Consider the following 22627-nt stretch of genomic DNA (forward strand, 5'->3'; position numbering starts at 1 on the left):
TTGCCAGGCAAGCCCATTGAGTATTTAAAGGGTTCAAAGGGCTTGCCTGGCAAGCCCTTTGAGTATTTATTCATCCGTGATGGTATTGTAGACCAATGAGAGCACGTCCGACAGACACGTGGACTTCGGGCGGCCAATCATGATGCATTTCGAGCCAAGCCCCAACAAAAACGGAGGAGAAAACTTTCAGACGCTTTGAAAGCTTTTGGGGTACATATTACTCTTGTTGTTACACAAAATTTTGTTTTACGATTATTTTAGGCGGTAACGTTATGGTGTAAATGTCAAATACGTGGTCAATTTATCAAGATGAAGCCTGCTTAAAAATTTGCTCCAACAATTTTGGAGATGTGTCTGACTTTGACAGCAATGGCGGCAGTTCAACGCTGACAGTCGCAGTCGGGTGCAGATTTATTTCGGCAGGACTTTCTAAAATCTGCCGTTTGCTCTGACAGTTCTCTGTCTGACAGTCACATTTTGTCTTATTACTCACAAGCTAATTGACATTTAAAAAAAGAGTTAATGTTTGGAACACGATTTTGCTCTTACTGTTTGCTGCCTTAGTTCGTTTGAAATATTCGCTTCCTGCATTACATGAAGTACATTTTTTAATATTCACAAGACTGTAACTGTGCATTATAAATAATGTCACATTTGCACTATGTTTTACTGGATCTACAACTAAACTAGGTCCTCGTTTCTGGGAGAGTCCACAGCACCTCCTGTATCACAACCATTCTGCCGGCACACCTTCAGCAGCACGATGTTTCTAACGGGAGCTGGAGGGTGATCAGCTTCATTGAAGAACAGGAGGAGGAGAGGCACGTTTGTCATTTGTGATATGTTTTTAGACTTTTCTCCTAACTAAAAAAACTATGTTTTGTTAATTTCTTGATATAGTTCTTGTATTTAAATATTTTAACAATCAAATATTTTTCAACTGTGTTTTAGATATGAATTGTATGAAATAAATCAGTGAAGCCCCATTCAAATTCTACTCTATCTAATCTGCTCGATCACACTGCTGTCAACCTGCTGTACCTCCAAACTCCTTGGCTTACTCGCAGTTGGAGGGTTCCCCCCGAACGGGGGGACAAATCAAGGAACCAATCCCTGCACCCCGAACGGGGTGCCCTTACGGCCGGTTTTTTTTTTTTTTCGGCTAACCGCCCCCTGAACCTGGCAGGGTGGCGGGCGGACCTTTTGCTCCAGGCGGGGGACATAGAGACAAATCCGGGGCCCACACAGACACTCTCACGCACGCAACAAACACACACACAACAAACTACCTGGACATGCGACATTTGCACACAACAGATTACAAGAAGACAGACATCCTTCAGATGCAACCACCACACACCACACTGGGTACACAAACATTGCACAAACATAAACACTAGACAATACAACATAACATGGAAATGCAGACTACATCCCAAAACACCACCACGAACAACAACACCTCGTAGGACACCAACAGGCAGCAGAGCACGAACAGACCAAAACAACACACTCGCCTCACCAACACTACCCTCAAACGCAACACGGACAGACAACTCCAACAGAGATACAACAAACACAAGACCACCCCCCCAAACCTGGACCTGCAATAGCTGCAATAGAATCATCACACGCAGACAAACCTCACTCAGATGCAACTCAACACACCCACACTGGATACACAGACATTGCTCCGGCATCACCACCCGCCAATACACAAACACGTGGACATGCAGAACACACACGCAAACAACAAACACCCCAACACCACAACCCCCGAACAACCCACAAAGAACAACACCCACCAACAAAAACAACAAACACACACTGACCATACTACAAATAAACATCAACGGCATCCAAAACAAGAAAACAGAACTAGAAGAACTCGCCTCACAACAGCACGCAGACATCATCACCATACAAGAAACCAAACTAGAAAAACAACACAACACACCTCGTCTCACCAACTACACCAGCATTAGGAAAGACAGAGAACACAAGGGAGGAGGAGGACTGCTCACATACATTCACAAATCAGTCACATTCACTCCCATGAACATCCCCAACAACATTAACACCAACACTACAGAAATTCAAACCGTAAAGATTCACATAACCAACCACAAAAGACTACACATATGCAACATGTATATACCCCCCAGAGATACCACCCGACCAGACCACGCCACAGAAGACACAGACATCACCAACACCTTCCAATACATAAACTCGCTGAACAACACCATTCTAACCGCAGACATCAACGCTCACTCAACACAATGGCACTCTCCCTACGACGACCACAGAGGCACCCTCATTGCAGACGTACTACAGAACTCCCAACAAATCACTCTAAACGCAAACACACCTACCAGAAAACCTACAAACATCAACCAACAACCAACATCACCGGACATCACAACAGCCAGCAACAGCATCACAAACAGAACAACATGGACCACAATACACGCACTCAGTTCAGACCACCTTCCTATCAAAATCACACACAACACGCGCGCTCCTTTCCGCCTACAACAACACCTTCAAACTTACACAAATTACAGGAAAGCAGACTGGGAAGGATACACCTCTGAAATAGAATCAGCACTGGAGAACATAACCATACCTGACAACATCCACACAGCCAACACCATGCTCACAAACCTCATACTTACAGCAGACAAACACCACATACCCCACGGAAAAATAAAAAGCAAATCACTTCTCCTACCACAACACATCAGAACACTCATCAGCCAAAGAAACGACATCAGACAACAAAACCACCAAGACCCACGCATCACAGACCTAAACAAAGAAATAGACACACAAATCCAAAAACACAAACAAGAGCTATGGAAAGAACACTTAACGGATGCATGGAACCACAGACACAAACAATACATACTCTGGAACACAGTAACAAGACTATCTAACAAAGAACAAAAAGCACCAGAAAACACCACAATACAGTTCGGACAACACACGGCAATATCCAACAAACAGAAAGCACGAGCATTCAACAAACAATTCACCAACATAATACAACACAAAACCAACAGAACATACAGACAACTACAACGCAAAATACTAAAACTCAACACCACGCCCATAACCATCACAGAACAACAAGTCAAACAAGCACTACAACGCTCCAAAAGCAACAACTCCACAGGCCCAGACAACATAAACATCAGACATCTGAAACACCTAGGCCCCAAAGCAATAACACTACTCACACACACTTACAACACATCGCTCAACACCAACACCATCCCCGCAATATGGAAGACTGCAAAAATAATCCCAATACCAAAACCCAACAAAAACCACGCACTCGGCCCATCTTACAGACCAATAGCACTACTCAGCCCAATAGCCAAAACAATGGAAAAGGTAATACTACCCTTCATTACCAACAACACTCAACTACCCTCTCACCAACACGGCTTCCGAAAACAACACTCCACAACCAAAGCACTACACCACATACACAACATCATAGCCACAGGTTTCAATCAACAAAAACCACCACAACGAACAGTTGCCATAGCCCTAGACATGTCCAAAGCCTTTGACACGGTAAACCTACACACACTCACAAACAAACTCAACAACACTAACACCCCAAACATCATCATCAAATACATCTTCAACTACATAAGGGGACGCAGACAATACACTCAATACCGGGGGGAAACATCAGAACATAGAAACACGAAAACGGGGGTACCACAGGGGGGAGTACTTTCACCAACACTATTCAACATATACATGGCAGACTTACCACAACCACCTCCAAATGTACACACAGTTACATAAGCAGACGACATCACCATTCTATCCACACATGTCAAACCACAACAGGCACAACAACAAGTACAAAAATATCTCCACGACATATACAACTGGACAAAACAGAACCAACTCACACTCAACGCAGACAAAACCACCACCACTCTGTTCACACCGGATCCGGCAGAATACAGCAACAGGCTCACTTTACAAATAGATAACACCACCCTACCCTCAGTCCGCGAACCCAAAATACTGGGATTAACATGGGACCCCAAACTCACCTTCTCAAAACACACACAACACACTCTAACCCGCGCCAAGCAATCAAACAAAATACTTAAAGCCTTAACAACCACTCACTGGGGAAAATCCAAAGAAACTATACTCACCATATACAAAGCAACCACACTCACACGCCTCGAATACACAAACACTATATGGTCACCAACACTATCGGACACAAACAAGACAAAACTCCAGACCACACAGAACACAGCACTCAGAATAGCAACAGGATGCACACAAGACACAAACATACAACACTTGCATGAGGAAACAAAAACTCTCCCACTGAACATCCATCTAAAACTACACGCATCGCAAATCAGACAAAAAGCCCAACACCCAACCCACCCACTACACCCACTCACTCAACAACCACCACCACCCAGACAAAAGAAACAAACAATCTTCCACAACAACAACTACACACACAACAAAGACACAGCACCACAGGACACCAACAACGACACCATAAAACAGAACATGAAAGACATACACACCCACTTTGTACAAACACACTTGGACACCAGACAACACAACAAAGTAATACATGCACCAGCACCAGAAATAGACCCATCAGAGCAAGACCTACCACACAGAACCAGACAACTCCTAGCACAACTCCGAACCAACAAATCACCAGCCCTCCACTCCTACCTACACAACATTACACCGGACACACACCCAACACCACTCTGTGCGCTATGCGGCACGCAAGTGCACGACACACAACACCTGTTCACCTGCACAAACATACCCACCACACTGACTCCGGAGGACCTCTGGCGAAACCCAAGCGGAGTGGCGGTCCTGCTCGCCCGCTGGGCGGAGGAGGGGGGTCTGGGGATCCGGGAGACGGAGTGAGGGCCCGGTCCCCCAATGTCGGGGCACGGGTGGGGTCGACAACAACAACAACAACATCAACCTGCTGTAAATAATGCCTCCATTCATGATTGTAGAAACCCCAGAACGGTAAACATGTGATTATTTTATTTTAAAATATAAGAAGCCTATGTTTTGCAATTGTGCTCATTTTCATTGTATTGCACGACAAATATAATAGATGAGCCGGTTTGGGGACATCATCAACCAAGCTGCTGCTCCAATTGCAATGCGATATATTGTCCTGCTCTCCTAAATTCGCATCTACACCACAAATTATAACATCCTAACTGATTTAGCAACAACTGAAAATTCACATCATTATTTAGGGAGTTGCATAACTGTTGCATTATATGGTGCCCTATTCATTTTATTTAGTATAGCATACATATATAAAAGTGGAAAGATACTGCAGAGCTGTGCCATTACTCTTTATCTCTGTGTACATAATAAATAAACATCACCTACAGATACATTGGTAAAAATTGCTTGATTCCTTCTGTATACTGTAGATATTACGCAAATGGCGGTAAATAATTGTGAAAGCTCAGAATCAGGTTTTAAAGGGTTAATTCTTTGCTGGGTGGAGCTCTTATCATGGAGCCAATAGGAGGTGTCCTCGGGTGGTGTCCGTCCCTCATTCAGCTCGGGTCCTCCACCAGAGGCCAGGAAGCCCGAGGGCCCCGCGCAGTACCCCCGCCGCTCCCAGCACCGCACACCTCCGGACCGAGATGTCCGACGCTGGTCCCGGGATCTGTCGCAACCACCCATCCAGTCCGGGGGTCACTGCCCCGAGCGCCCCGACCACCACAGGCACGACCGCCACCCCCACCCCCCAGGCCCTCCCCAGCCCCTCCCCGAGCCCCTGGTACCCCCCGAGCCCCCCATGCTCCCCCCTCCCGATGCCTCCACCACCTGGGACCGCCACATCCACCACAACGGCCCTCCTCCGCCCCCCATCCACGACCACGACATCTGGCTGGCTCGCCACCACCATCCCGCCAGTCTGGATCCGGAAGTCCCACAGGATCCCCGCTCCGCCACCCTCCACCACCCTCGGAGGTGCCCCCCACTCTGACCCCGGGGCCCCCAGTCCACACTCCGCACAGATGCCTCGGCAGACCACGCCAGCCACCTGGCCATGGCGCTCCACGCAGGCCCCCCCTGCCAGCATCCCACACCCCGCAGCCACGTGCCGGATCGTCCCAGGCGCCTCCCCGCACAACCCACACCCCGGGTCCTGTCCGGCGCGGCACATCCGGGCCTCGACGGCTCCAGCGCCCAAGGCCCGCTCCTGAGCAGCCAGGATGAGCGCCCCTGCGCTGTCCCCCAGGCCAGTCCCCTCCAGCCACCGATAGGACTTCTTGAGATCAGCCACCTCAGCCACGGTCCGGTGGCACATCCCGCGTAGGGGCCCGCCCCATCACGATGGTCCCCCCCCCAGCGCCCGTCCCTCCGCTCCCCACTTGGGGCAAAAAATGAGCACATAACACCATCCAGTGTGGGTCCTTGGGCAAGAGCCTTCACGCTAATGCGTACCTCATACAATGATGAGAGACAATAAAATGAATGACATGCCAGCTCAGACGTCGCCCGGCCAAACAAGGTCTGCGTCAGGTGCTGGGGAACCAGAGCACCTTGATGAAAAATGGAGCAGAGATGGGCAAGATGCAATAACATGGCTCTGTTGGAATGCTACTACTCAAGCAAGCCTAGTCAGAGAGGTTACATGGAGAGAATGTGGGCTAAATGGCTACTTCGAAACCCACAGTCACGGGTGGCCACGAAACAACTCGTAACTCAGTGTTCCAACATCCACAAACGGCAACTGCTGTCACAACTTGAGATTGATGAGGTACAACGCAGGTTCCATGGTGAGGGGCCCCAGGCTGCCAGATCAGAGGAGTTCATACCAGAGTGAATGCAGATGATGAGATTGGGAGGCCAGCCCCAATGAATGAAATGCTGAGCGAGGCAGCAACTGACCTGAAAGCTAAGATCATGGCAAGAATGAAAGCTGGGAAACCTAGAATCCGATTACAACGGCTATGTGAAGTACCACCTGAAAGTCTCTTGGAAAGTGTGAATGCAGCACTGAGGGCGATCCTTACCGTAACGATCACGGAAATGAACTGATATACGCTTCAGCATCAGTGATCCTTGAGATGCTTGGCTATAAGAGCAACCATGGAAGCCATGAGATACATTACCGACCATGGAAAAGACGGTTGGAGGCTAAGATCAAGGCGGCTCGGAAAGATGTGAGTCAATTGACTGAGGTCCAGAGAGGTGTGATGAAAAGGCCGATCCTGAGAGGTACATCCAGATGACCATATATGAAGCACTCGAAACAAAGGCTCCAAGCCTTGTCCAGCCGCCTAAAGCGGTACACGAAAGAGAATGAGGCCAGACGAATAAACAGGCTGTTTGCAACACAACCTGCGAAAGTGTACGCTCAGTGGGAGGGTCCTAACAACAGAGCTGATCCACCAAGACTGGAAACTGAAAGGTACTGGAGAGGCAGATGGGAGAAGGAGGTTGCACATAACAGCAGTGCACAATGGCTGGTCACCCAAAGAGAGGAGCACAGACACCTCCCTGAACAGAACCCAATTACCATAACAGTGGCAGACATAAAGGAAATAGTCTCAAATATGAAGAACTGGACAGCACCAGGCCCGGACATGGTCCACACTTACTGGCTAAAGAGACTCACAGCACTCCATGAGCGCCCAGCAGCACAAATGAAACCGCTGCCTAGGGATGGGACTCACCCAGGATGGCTAACCGAAGGGCGAACGATCCTTATCATGAAAGATCCCTCAAAGGGTGCAGTCGCATCCAACTATCGGCCAATAACCTGTCCCTCCACAATTTTGGAAGCTCATGTTGCGGCTAAGATAAGTGCACACATGGATCAATACATGAGCGAAGCACGGAAGGGCATTGGTAGAGATACCAGGGGAGCCAAACATCAGCTCCTGGTTGACAGAACAGTCGCACAAGACTGCAGGTCCCGATGTACCAACCTGTGCACAGCCTGGATTGATTAAAAGAAAGCCTATGACTCGATGCCACATACATGGATCACTGAATGCTTGGATGTGTATAAGGTGAACAGGACCCTAAGAGCCTTCGTTGCGAACTTGATGAGGATGTGGAAAACCACACTTGAAGCCAATGGCAAGCCACTTACCCAAGTGTCCATCAAATGTGGCATATACCAAGGTGATGCACTCTCCCCACTGCTGTCCTGCATAGGACTGAACCCCCTAAGCCAAGTAATCACCAAGACAGGCCATGGATACCGCCTCAGAAATGGAGCTACGATCAGTCACCTCCTCTACAAGGATGACATGTAGCTGTTTGCTAAGAGCGAAAGGGACATAGACTCCCTGATCCACACAATCAAGATCTACAGCAGCGACATCGGGATGTCATTCGTGCTGGAGAAATGTAGTCGGATGGTGACTAAGAGAGGAAGGGTAGTCCGCACTGAAGGGGTCTCACTCCCTGAAGGAACAATAGCAGACATTGAGGACAGCTACAAGTACCTCGGTATACCACAAGCCAATGGCAACCTCAAACTGGCAACAAGGAAAGCGGCTATGGCCAAATACCTCCAGCGAGTGAGGCAAGTCCTAAGAATCCAGCTCAATGGCAAGAATAAGACCCGGGCAATAAACAGCTATGCCCTTTCCAGTGATCAGATACCCTGCAGGAAAAATAAGGTGGCCAAAGGAAGAGATTCAGACCACGGATGTTAAGACCCGAAAGCTCGTTACCATGCATGGAGGGTTCCATACCAAATACAGCACCCTGAGACTGTACACAAGCCGAAAGGAAGGAGGCCGGGGACTAGTGAGTGTGAGAGCCACTGTCCAGGATGAAACATCCAAGCTCCACAAATACATCAAGGAGAAGGCACCAACGGATGATGTACTCAGAGAATGTCTCAGACAATGGGGAACAGAAGATGAGGTGCTGGAAGAGGGACCATCATCATGGGAGGACAAGCCCCTACACGGGATGTACCACCGGACAATAACTGCCGTGGCCAATCTCAAGAAGTCCTATCAGAGTTCTAGAGAGGGCTGGCCTGAAGGACAGCACAGAGGCACTCATCCTGGCTGCTCAGGAGCAGGCCCTGAGCACCAGAGCCATCGAGGCCTAGATATACCACACCAGCCAAGACCCAAGGTGTAGGTTGTGCAAAGAGGCACCTGAGACGATCTAACACATAACTGCAGGGTGTAAGGTGCTGGCAGGGAAAGCCTATATGGAACGCCATAACCAGGTGGCTGGCATAGTCTACCGAAACATCTGTGCGGAGTATGGACTGGACACCCCAAGGTCAAAATGGGAAACACCTCCGAAGGTGGTGGAGAATGACAGAGCGAAGATCCTATGGGACTTCCAGATCCAGACTGACAAGATGGTAATGGCGAACCAACCAGATATCCTGATGATAGATAAAGCGCAGAGGAAAGCCGTTGTAGTGGATGTAGCGGTCCCAAGTGCTGGAAACATCAGAAAGAAGGAACACGAGAAACTCGAGAAATCCCAAGGGCTCAGAGAGGAGCTGGAGAGAGCCTGGAAGGTAAAGGGGACAGTCGTGCCTGTGGTGGTCGGAGCACTCGGGGCAGTGACCCCCAAACTAGATGATGAGTGGTTGCAACAGATCCCGGGAACAACATCGGACATCTCAGTCCAGAAATGTGCAGTGCTGGGAACAGCAAGGATACTGCGCAGAACCCTCAAGCTTCCTGGCCTCTGGTAGAGGACCCCAGCTGAATGAGGGATGGACACCACCTGAGGGGTGAGACGAGGATTTTTTTTATAGATATACAGTAGATATGTAGATGTACATTTTTCCCTGCAAGAAAAATTGAAAAGCCATTTAAAAAGATCTTATTGTATTTAGGAGACAGACACAGCACTCCATTAGCTTCTATAAATCATGCCACTTCCTTTACACAACGTCATCTTACTCTGAGTATTGCACGGAGGCATCTCTTCATTTAGTTTAACAAGTTAAGCAGCACTTGTGATCGGCCCAAGTTACAGCTGCGCGATGTGAAAGCAATTTCTGCTTCCGGTGGACTGTGACAGAACCAGAAATTTTGTCCTCACAGAAACTGTGATGTACTGTTCGGTCAATAGCAAGTACAAAATGTTAGCCCCCTGATTTGGATAAAAACAAGTGAGATTTTCTGCATAATTCATATTCCACAAAGGTAAAATTCATCTGAATACCATGTTTAGACCAGTGTATGTGCATAGAATGTATGATTGTAAAGGCATTGAAAATAAAAAAAGACTTCTCGATGGACTGAATCTGTTTCTCCACTTTGACCACACGTCCCATCACATATGCAACATGTATATACCCCCCAGAGATACCACCCGACCAGACCACGCCACAGAAGACACAGACATCACCAACACCTTCCAATACATAAACTCGCTGAACACCACCATTCTAACCGCAGACATCAACGCTCACTCAACACAATGGCACTCTCCCTACGACGACCACAGAGGCACCCTCATTGCAGACGTACTACAGAACTCCCAACAAATCACTCTAAACGCAAACACACCTACCAGAAAACCTAAAAACATCAACCAACAACCAACATCACCGGACATCACAACAGCCAGCAACAGCATCACAAACAGAACAACATGGACCACAATACACGCACTCAGTTCAGACCACCTTCCCATCAAAATCACACACAACACGCGTGCTCCTTTCCGCCTACAACAACACCTTCAAACTTACACAAATTACAGGAAAGCAGACTGGGAAGGATACACCTCTGAAATAGAATCAGCACTGGAGAACATAACCATACCTGACAACATCCACACAGCCAACACCATGCTCACAAACCTCATACTTACAGCAGACAAACACCACATACCCCACGGAAAAATAAAAAGCAAATCACTTCTCCTACCACAACACATCAGAACACTCATCAGCCAAAGAAACGACATCAGACAACAAAACCACCAAGACCCACGCATCACAGACCTAAACAAAGAAATAGACACACAAATCCAAAAACACAAACAAGAGCTATGGAAAGAACACTTAACGGATGCATGGAACCACAGACACAAACAACACATACTCTGGAACACAGTAACAAGACTATCTAACAAAGAACAAAAAGCACCAGAAAACACCACAATACAGTTCGGACAACACACGGCAATATCCAACAAACAGAAAGCACGAGCATTCAACAAACAATTCACCAACATAATACAACACAAAACCAACAGAACATACAGACAACTACAACGCAAAATACGAAAACTCAACACCACGCCCATAACCATCACAGAACAACAAGTCAAACAAGCACTACAACGCTCCAAAAGCAACAACTCCACAGGCCCAGACAACATAAACATCAGACATCTGAAACACCTAGGCCCCAAAGCAATAACACTACTCACACACACTTACAACACATCACTCAACACCAACACCATCCCCGCAATATGGAAGACTGCAAAAATAATCCCAATACCAAAACCCAACAAAAACCACGCACTCGGCCCATCTTACAGACCAATAGCACTACTCAGCCCAATAGCCAAAACAATGGAAAAGGTAATACTACCCTTCATTACCAACAACACTCAACTACCCTCTCACCAACACGGCTTCCGAAAACAACACTCCACAACCAAAGCACTACACCACATACACAACATCATAGCCACAGGTTTCAATCAACAAAAACCACCACAACGAACAGTTGCCATAGCCCTAGACATGTCCAAAGCCTTTGACACGGTAAACCTACACACACTCACAAACAAACTCAACAACACTAACACCCCAAACATCATCATCAAATACATCTTCAACTACATAAGGGGACGCAGACAATACACTCAATACCGGGGGGAAACATCAGAACATAGAAACACGAAAACGGGGGTACCACAGGGGGGAGTACTTTCACCAACACTATTCAACATATACATGGCAGACTTACCACAACCACCTCCAAATGTACACACAGTTACATATGCAGACGACATCACCATTCTATCCACACATGTCAAACCACAACAGGCACAACAACAAGTACAAAAATATCTCCACGACATATACAACTGGACAAAACAGAACCAACTCACACTCAACGCAGACAAAACCACCACCACTCTGTTCACACCGGATCCGGCAGAATACAGCAACAGGCTCACTTTACAAATAGATAACACCACCCTACCCACAGTCCGCGAACCCAAAATACTGGGATTAACATGGGACCCCAAACTCACCTTCTCAAAACACACACAACACACTCTAACCCGCGCCAAGCAATCAAACAAAATACTTAAAGCCTTAACAACCACTCACTGGGGAAAATCCAAAGAAACTATACTCACCACATACAAAGCAACCACACTCACACGCCTCGAATACGCAAACACTATATGGTCACCAACACTATCGGACACAAACAAGACAAAACTCCAGACCACACAGAATACAGCACTCAGAATAGCAACAGGATGCACACAAGACACAAACCTACAACACTTGCATGAGGAAACAAAAACTCTCCCACCGAACATCCATCTAAAACTACACGCATCGCAAATCAGACAAAAAGCCCAACACCCAACCCACCCACTACACCCACTCACTCAACAACCACCACCACCCAGACAAAAGAAACAAACAATCTTCCACAACAACAACTACACACACAACAAAGACACAGCACCACAGGACACCAACAACGACACCATAAAACAGAACATGAAAGACATACACACCCACTTTGTACAAACACACTTGGACACCAGACAACACAACAAATACATGCACCAGCACCAGAAATAGACCCATCAGAGCAAGACCTACCACACAGAACCAGACAACTCCTAGCACAACTCCGAACCAACAAATCACCAGCCCTCCACTCCTACCTACACAACATTACACCGGACACAACCCAACACCACTCTGTGCGCTATGCGGCACGCAAGTGCACGACACACAACACCTGTTCACCTGCACAAACATACCCACCACACTGACTCCGGAGGACCTCTGGCGAAACCCAAGCGGAGTGGCGGCCCTGCTCGCCCGCTGGGCGGAGGAGGGGGGTCTGGGGATCCGGGAGACGGAGTGAGGGCCCGGTCCCCCAATGTCGGGGCACGGGTGGGGTCGACAACAACAACAACAACAACATAAAAAAAGACTTCCCCTTTAAATATTCCTGCTGCATAATATATCTCCTTTCCTTTCGTAAAGGATGGTCAGAACCTTTCCTAAGCATTATTAAAATTTAGACGATCTTTGCTCCAGGTGCTACCGGCTCATCTCACTCGGTTAGGATAGGAAAGGAAAGTTCCTATGCCAAAATGATAATCCAAAAAGGGCCCCTGTTGGTGGATAATCAGGCCATGGGAGGTGTGAGTAAATTGTGAGGGGGTGTTGGCTGGAGCTAGAAATAATTTTGGTGTCTTGTCCCTGCAGTAGGTTCATTAAAAGAGCAACCAGTGTTTTCACCACCATGGTCGGATCTTACTCTGGAGGGTAACCCATACAGGCAGGTGGCTTGGACAAAATATTTCAACACTGTCAAAGCTGTGTTGTCTGTGCTCCAGTTGAAGGTACGTTATTAGCCTGGAATTCCCATCAATGCCGGCATGTGTCACAAACACCCACCTGTAAAACAAACATGAAAAGAATAATGATTAAATACAAGAAAACAATCAAGTTTCATATCTTGTTTGAAATATCATCTCGGTAGAGAAGGTATTGCTGTGCACTTAAGACTACATGGAGGCAATTTGGAGTTTGTGTAACTTGGATATACAAATGATAAAATTCAATTTAATCTGTGCTGTCCATACAATATGGCTTTCTAATGCTCCCACGAGTACAAATATAAGATGATCCCTTATTACCGAATGAGACGCATATGCCCATCTATGTGCCATAAACTATTGGGGAATGGCACATAGTATGTTCTTCTAGCCACAGTCTGGCTCCATCTCTGGGCTGCAGCAGCTGGCTCAATACGGTTGAGGATATCTCGAACTCTTTTTCTTTGTACTACAATACCATCAGCACGCAGGTATGCCCTCATCATCTGCAACAGGTTCATAAAACAACACAATAAAGAAAGTACACTTTCACAATGAATATAATGGTATATACATGAAGGGACAAGAGTATGTAGCAGAACACTTGCTTCCGAGCCTGATCTGGGAAATTGGCTGTGCAATCTTCTGACATGCTCTTCCAGGTCAACATCATGAATGGGAGTAAATCTATTTCTGGCTGAAATCTGAAAAAACTTCATTTTTTTATGCAGGTATGAAGAGGAACAACACAACATCTCAGTGATGGCTCTCACTGTAAAGCCCTGAGTGGGGAGCAGTTCAATTTGATCACTTGTAATGTCAAGTGCTGGTCTTCCTCGTCTACCTAAAGTATGGAAATAAAAGGATTAAGGAATTCAAGCAAACGAATCACTACGTGTTTTTTATATACTGTATACAGTACAGGCATATAGACACAGATGTACATAAAAGTATATGCAGCTTCAAAACCACGAGCAGCTATTTTCTCTAACCATTTTACTCAAGAAAAAAATAATTCAAACTTATAATTGAATAACTAAAAGATCACTAGTTATTGCTTAAAAGTGTACAGCCATCGCGTTACTTAATAGTCTACTGATTTGCAGGAAAACCACTGGTATAAAACGACGTTTGACAGGGTGATAGAAGGTAAGTCACAGCAAGTCGTCAGTAAAACCCGTGTGTAGTTCGAATAAAAATACATACGAAAAACCAATGACAAAAAATGGTAGCCATTTTACCTGTGTGCAAACGATGTGCCACATGGGAACAAACACGTCCACCATTAGGAGTGGGTCCCGCAATGATGACAGATCGGAGATCTATTGGACTTTGAATCAAACTTTGAATAGTATCAGCGCTAAACTGGTCACTAACTCTTCTTAAATTAGCAATTGAAATGTTTATCGCGCGTGCTTCACTTTCACCGGCAGACCCTTGATGACAGGCACTCTCTATTGCCCTGCACCTTCGCCGAATACGTCTCAGGACACTGTCCGCCATTGTTGTTTTAAAAAACTAAGTGGGCACAGAATTTCCAAAATCATGAGCCCTGACTGGTGGGATGACACTATTTTGAAACGTACAGCCAATAGGATACCGTTACATGTATTCGTAATCATCCTTATTTGCATTTAATGCAAGTACAGTGTAATGTCACTAGCACTACAAGTGGGCACATTTATGGCCTTACATGTTCACTAGTAAGCGTCAAAATCATCTTACCAGTGAACTAGTGGGCACATTTATGGCCTTAAATGTTCAGTAGTAAGCGTCACAATAATCTTATTAGTGAACTAGTGGGCGTTTTGCGGCTTACATGTTCATTAGTAAGCGTCAAAATGACCTTACTAGTGAACTAGTGAGCGTTTTGTGGCTTACATGTTCACTAGTAAGCGTCAAAATGACCTTACTAGTAAACTAGTGAGCGTTTTGTGGCTTACATGTTCATTAGTAAGCGTCAAAATGATCTTACTAGTGAACTATTGGGCGTTTTGTGGCTAGCATGTTCACTAGTAAGCCTCAAAATGATCTTACTAGTGAACTAGTCGGCGATGTGTGGCTTACATGTCAACTAGTAAGCCTCAAAATGAACTTACTAGTGAACTAGTGGGCACATTTATGGCCTTACATGTTCACTAGTAAGCGTCAAAATGATCTTACTAGTGAACTAGTGGGCGTTTTGTGGCTTACATGTTCACTAGTAAGTGTCAAAATGACCTTACTAGTGAACTAGTGGGCGTTTTGTGGCTTACATGTTCACTAGTAAGCGTCAAAATGATCTTACTAGTGAACGAGTGAGCGTTTTGTGGCTGACATGTTCATAAATAAGCGTCAAAATGATCTTACTAGGGAACTAGTGGGCGTTTTGTGGCTTACATGTTCACTAGTAAGCGTCAAAATTACCTTACTAGTGAACCAGTGAGCGTTTTGTGGCTTACATGTTCACTAGTAAGCGTCAAAATGACCTTACTAGTGAACTAGTGAGCGTTTTGTGGCTTACATGTTCACTAGTAAGCGTCAAAATGATCTTACTAGTGAACTAGTGGGCGTTCTGTGGCTTACATGTTCACTAGAAGCCTCAAAATTATCTTACTAGTGAACTAGCGGGCGTTTTGTGGCTTACATGTCAACTAGTAAGCCTCAAAATTATCTTACTAGTGAACTAGTGGGCACATTTATGGCCTTACATGTTCACTAGTAAGCGTCAAAATGACCTTACTAGTGAACTAGTGGGCAATATGGAATAAATACTCAAAGGGCTTGCCTGGCAAGCCCTTTGAGTATTTATTCATCCGTGATGGTATTGTAGACCAATGAGAGCACGTCCGACAGACACGTGGACTTCGGGCGGCCAATCATGATGCATTTCGAGCCAAGCCCCAACAAAAACGGAGGAGAAAACTTTCAGACGCTTTGAAAGCTTTTGGGGTACATATTACTCTTGTTGTTACACAAAATTTTGTTTTACGATTATTTTAGGCGGTAACGTTATGGTGTAAATGTCAAATACGTGGTCAATTTATCAAGATGAAGCCTGCTTAAAAATTTGCTCCAACAATTTTGGAGATGTGTCTGACTTTGACAGCAATGGCGGCAGTTCAACGCTGACAGTCGCAGTCGGGTGCAGATTTATTTCGGCAGGACTTTCTAAAATCTGCCGTTTGCTCTGACAGTTCTCTGTCTGACAGTCACATTTTGTCTTATTACTCACAAGCTAATTGACATTTAAAAAAAGAGTTAATGTTTGGAACACGATTTTGCTCTTACTGTTTGCTGCCTTAGTTCGTTTGAAATATTCGCTTCCTGCATTACATGAAGTACATTTTTTAATATTCACAAGACTGTAACTGTGCATTATAAATAATGTCACATTTGCACTATGTTTTACTGGATCTACAACTAAACTAGGTCCTCGTTTCTGGGAGAGTCCACAGCACCTCCTGTATCACAACCATTCTGCCGGCACACCTTCAGCAGCACGATGTTTCTAACGGGAGCTGGAGGGTGATCAGCTTCATTGAAGAACAGGAGGAGGAGAGGCACAACGTTTGTCATTTGTGATATGTTTTTAGACTTTTCTCCTAACTAAAAAAACTATGTTTTGTTAATTTCTTGATATAGTTCTTGTATTTAAATATTTTAACAATCAAATATTTTTCAACTGTGTTTTAGATATGAATTGTATGAAATAAATCAGTGAAGCCCCATTCAAATTCTACTCTATCTAATCTGCTCGATCACACTGCTGTCAACCTGCTGTACCTCCAAACTCCTTGGCTTACTCGCGGTTGGAGGGTTCCCCCCGAACGGGGGGACAAATCAAGGAACCAATCCCTGCACCCCGAACGGGGTGCCCTTACGGCCGTTTTTTTTTTTTTTTCGGCTAACCGCCCCCTGAACCTGGCAGGGTGGCGGGCGGACCTTTTGCTCCAGGCGGGGGACATAGAGACAAATCCGGGGCCCACACAGACACTCTCACGCACGCAACAAACACACACACAACAAACTACCTGGACATGCGACATTTGCACACAACAGATTACAAGAAGACAGACATCCTTCAGATGCAACCACCACACACCACACTGGGTACACAAACATTGCACAAACATAAACACTAGACAATACAACATAACATGGAAATGCAGACTACATCCCAAAACACCACCACGAACAACAACACCTCGTAGGACACCAACAGGCAGCAGAGCACAAACAGACCAAAACAACACACTCGCCTCACCAACACTACCCTCAAACGCAACACGGACAGACAACTCCAACAGAGATACAACAAACACAAGACCACCCCCCCAAACCTGGACCTGCAATAGCTGCAATAGAATCATCACACGCAGACAAACCTCACTCAGATGCAACTCAACACACCCACACTGGATACACAGACATTGCTCCGGCATCACCACCCGCCAATACACAAACACGTGGACATGCAGAACACACACGCAAACAACAAACACCCCAACACCACAACCCCCGAACAACCCACAAAGAACAACACCCACCAACAAAAACAACAAACACACACTGACCATACTACAAATAAACATCAACGGCATCCAAAACAAGAAAACAGAACTAGAAGAACTCGCCTCACAACAGCACGCAGACATCATCACCATACAAGAAACCAAACTAGAAAAACAACACAACACACCTCGTCTCACCAACTACACCAGCATTAGGAAAGACAGAGAACACAAGGGAGGAGGAGGACTGCTCACATACATTCACAAATCAGTCACATTCACTCCCATGAACATCCCCAACAACATTAACACCAACACTACAGAAATTCAAACCGTAAAGATTCACATAACCAACCACAAAAGACTACACATATGCAACATGTATATACCCCCCAGAGATACCACCCGACCAGACCACGCCACAGAAGACACAGACATCACCAACACCTTCCAATACATAAACTCGCTGAACAACACCATTCTAACCGCAGACATCAACGCTCACTCAACACAATGGCACTCTCCCTACGACGACCACAGAGGCACCCTCATTGCAGACGTACTACAGAACTCCCAACAAATCACTTTAAACGCAAACACACCTACCAGAAAACCTAAAAACATCAACCAACAACCAACATCACCGGACATCACAACAGCCAGCAACAGCATCACAAACAGAACAACATGGACCACAATACACGCACTCAGTTCAGACCACCTTCCCATCAAAATCACACACAACACGCGTGCTCCTTTCCACCTACAACAACACCTTCAAACTTACACAAATTACAGGAAAGCAGACTGGGAAGGATACACCTCTGAAATAAAATCAGCACTGGAGAACTTAACCATACCTGACAACATCTACACAGCCAACACCATGCTCACAAACCTCATACTTACAGCAGACAAACACCACATACCCCACGGAAAAATAAAAAGCAAATCACTTCTCCTACCACAACACATCAGAACACTCATCAGCCAAAGAAACGACATCAGACAACAAAACCACCAAGACCCACGCATCACAGACCTAAACAAAGAAATAGACAAACAAATCCAAAAACACAAACAAGACCTATGGAAAGAACACTTAACGGATGCATGGAACCACAGACACAAACAATACATACTCTGGAACACAGTAACAAGACTATCTAACAAAGAACAAAAAGCACCAGAAAACACCACAATACAGTTCGGACAACACACGGCAATATCCAACAAACAGAAAGCACGAGCATTCAACAAACAATTCACCAACATAATACAACACAAAACCAACAGAACATACAGACAACTACAACGCAAAATACGAAAACTCAACACCACGCCCATAACCATCACAGAACAACAAGTCAAACAAGCACTACAACGCTCCAAAAACAACAACTCCACAGGCCCAGACAACATAAACATCAGACATCTGAAACACCTAGGCCCCAAAGCAATAACACTACTCACACACACTTACAACACATCACTCAACACCAACACCATCCCCGCAATATGGAAGACTGCAAAAATAATCCCAATACCAAAACCCAACAAAAACCACGCACTCGGCCCATCCTACAGACCAATAGCACTACTCAGCCCAATAGCCAAAACAATGGAAAAGGTAATACTACCCTTCATTACCAACAACACTCAACTACCCTCTCACCAACACGGCTTCCGAAAACAACACTCCACAACCACAGCACTACACCACATACACAACATCATAGCCACAGGTTTCAATCAACAAAAACCACCACAACGAACAGTTGCCATAGCCCTAGACATGTCCAAAGCCTTTGACACGGTAAACCTACACACACTCACAAACAAACTCAACAACACTAACACCCCAAACATCATCATCAAATACATCTTCAACTACATAAGGGGACGCAGACAATACACTCAATACCGGGGGGAAACATCAGAACACAGAAACACGAAAACGGGGGTACCACAGGGGGGAGTACTTTCACCAACACTATTCAACATATACATGGCAGACTTACCACAACCACCTCCAAATGTACACACAGTTACATATGCAGACGACATCACCATTCTATCCACACATGTCAAACCACAACAGGCACAACAACAAGTACAAAAATATCTCCACGACATATACAACTGGACAAAACAGAACCAAATCACACTCAACGCAGACAAAACCACCACCACTCTGTTCACACCGGATCCGGCAGAATACAGCAACAGGCTCACTTTACAAATAGATAACACCACCCTACCCACAGTCCGCGAACCCAAAATACTGGGATTAACATGGGACCCCAAACTCACCTTCTCAAAACACACACAACACACTCTAACCCGCGCCAAGCAATCAAACAAAATACTTAAAGCCTTAACAACCACTCACTGGGGAAAATCCAAAGAAACTATACTCACCACATACAAAGCAACCACACTCACACGCCTCGAATACGCAAACACTATATGGTCACCAACACTATCGGACACAAACAAGACAAAACTCCAGACCACACAGAACACAGCACTCAGAATAGCAACAGGATGCACACAAGACACAAACCTACAACACTTGCATGAGGAAACAAAAACTCTCCCACTGAACATCCATCTAAAACTACACGCATCGCAAATCAGACAAAAAGCCCAACACCCAACCCACCCACTACACCCACTCACTCAACAACCACCACCACCCAGACAAAAGAAACAAACAATCTTCCACAACAACAACTACACACACAACAAAGACACAGCACCACAGGACACCAACAACGACACCATAAAACAGAACATGAAAGACATACACACCCACTTTGTACAAACACACTTGGACACCAGACAACACAACAAATACATGCACCAGCACCAGAAATAGACCCATCAGAGCAAGACCTACCACACAGAACCAGACAACTCCTAGCACAACTCCGAACCAACAAATCACCAGCCCTCCACTCCTACCTACACAACATTACACCGGACACACACCCAACACCACTCTGTGCGCTATGCGGCACGCAAGTGCACGACACACAACACCTGTTCACCTGCACAAACATACCCACCACACTGACTCCGGAGGACCTCTGGCGAAACCCAAGCGGAGTGGCGGCCCTGCTCGCCCGCTGGGCGGAGGAGGGGGGTCTGGGGATCCGGGAGACGGAGTGAGGGCCCGGTCCCCCAATGTCGGGGCACGGGTGGGGTCGACAACAACAACAACAACAACATAAAAAAAGACTTCCCCTTTAAATATTCCTGCTGCATAATATATCTCCTTTCCTTTCGTAAAGGATGGTCAGAACCTTTCCTAAGCATTATTAAAATTTAGACGATCTTTGCTCCAGGTGCTACCGGCTCATCTCACTCGGTTAGGATAGGAAAGGAAAGTTCCTATGCCAAAATGATAATCCAAAAAGGGCCCCTGTTGGTGGATAATCAGGCCATGGGAGGTGTGAGTAAATTGTGAGGGGGTGTTGGCTGGAGCTAGAAATAATTTTGGTGTCTTGTCCCTGCAGTAGGTTCATTAAAAGAGCAACCAGTGTTTTCACCACCATGGTCGGATCTTACTCTGGAGGGTAACCCATACAGGCAGGTGGCTTGGACAAAATATTTCAACACTGTCAAAGCTGTGTTGTCTGTGCTCCAGTTGAAGGTACGTTATTAGCCTGGAATTCCCATCAATGCCGGCATGTGTCACAAACACCCACCTGTAAAACAAACATGAAAAGAATAATGATTAAATACAAGAAAACAATCAAGTTTCATATCTTGTTTGAAATATCATCTCGGTAGAGAAGGTATTGCTGTGCACTTAAGACTACATGGAGGCAATTTGGAGTTTGTGTAACTTGGATATACAAATGATAAAATTCAATTTAATCTGTGCTGTCCATACAATATGGCTTTCTAATGCTCCCACGAGTACAAATATAAGATGATCCCTTATTACCGAATGAGACGCATATGCCCATCCATGTGCCATAAACTATTGGGGAATGGCACATAGTATGTTCTTCTAGCCACAGTCTGGCTCCATCTCTGGGCTGCAGCAGCTGGCTCAATACGGTTGAGGATATCTCGAACTCTTTTTCTTTGTACTACAATACCATCAGCACGCAGGTATGCCCTCATCATCTGCAACAGGTTCATAAAACAACACAATAAAGAAAGTACACTTTCACAATGAATATAATGATATATACATGAAGGGACAAGAGTATGTAGCAGAACACTTGCTTCAGAGCCTGATCTGGGAAATTGGCTGTGCAATCTTCTGACATGCTCTTCCAGGTCAACATCATGAATGGGAGTAAATCTATTTCTGGCTGAAATCTGAAAAAACTTCATTTTTTTTATGCAGGTATGAAGAGGAACAACACAACATCTCAGTGATGGCTCTCACTGTAAAGCCCTGAGTGGGGAGCAGTTCAATTTGATCACTTGTAATGTCAAGTGCTGGTCTTCCTCGTCTACCTAAAGTATGGAAATAAAAGGATTAAGGAATTCAAGCAAACGAATCACTACGTGTT

General features: G+C 45.6%; 1 long non-coding RNA gene across 1 annotated transcript; it reads right to left on the reverse strand.

The window, feature by feature from the left end:
* Positions 1 to 1902: 1902 nt before the first annotated feature.
* On the reverse strand, positions 1903 to 20681 carry LOC127597352 (uncharacterized). Its single transcript, XR_007961638.1, has 3 exons — positions 20123 to 20681; positions 10569 to 11996; positions 1903 to 2371 (listed from the first exon to the last, which is right to left on the reverse strand). It is a non-coding gene; the product is annotated as an uncharacterized LOC127597352 (long non-coding RNA).
* Positions 20682 to 22627: the final 1946 nt, after the last annotated feature.

Source organism: Hippocampus zosterae, chromosome 3 (assembly GCF_025434085.1).
Source record: "Hippocampus zosterae strain Florida chromosome 3, ASM2543408v3, whole genome shotgun sequence".
Taxonomy (NCBI): Eukaryota; Metazoa; Chordata; class Actinopteri; order Syngnathiformes; family Syngnathidae; genus Hippocampus; species Hippocampus zosterae.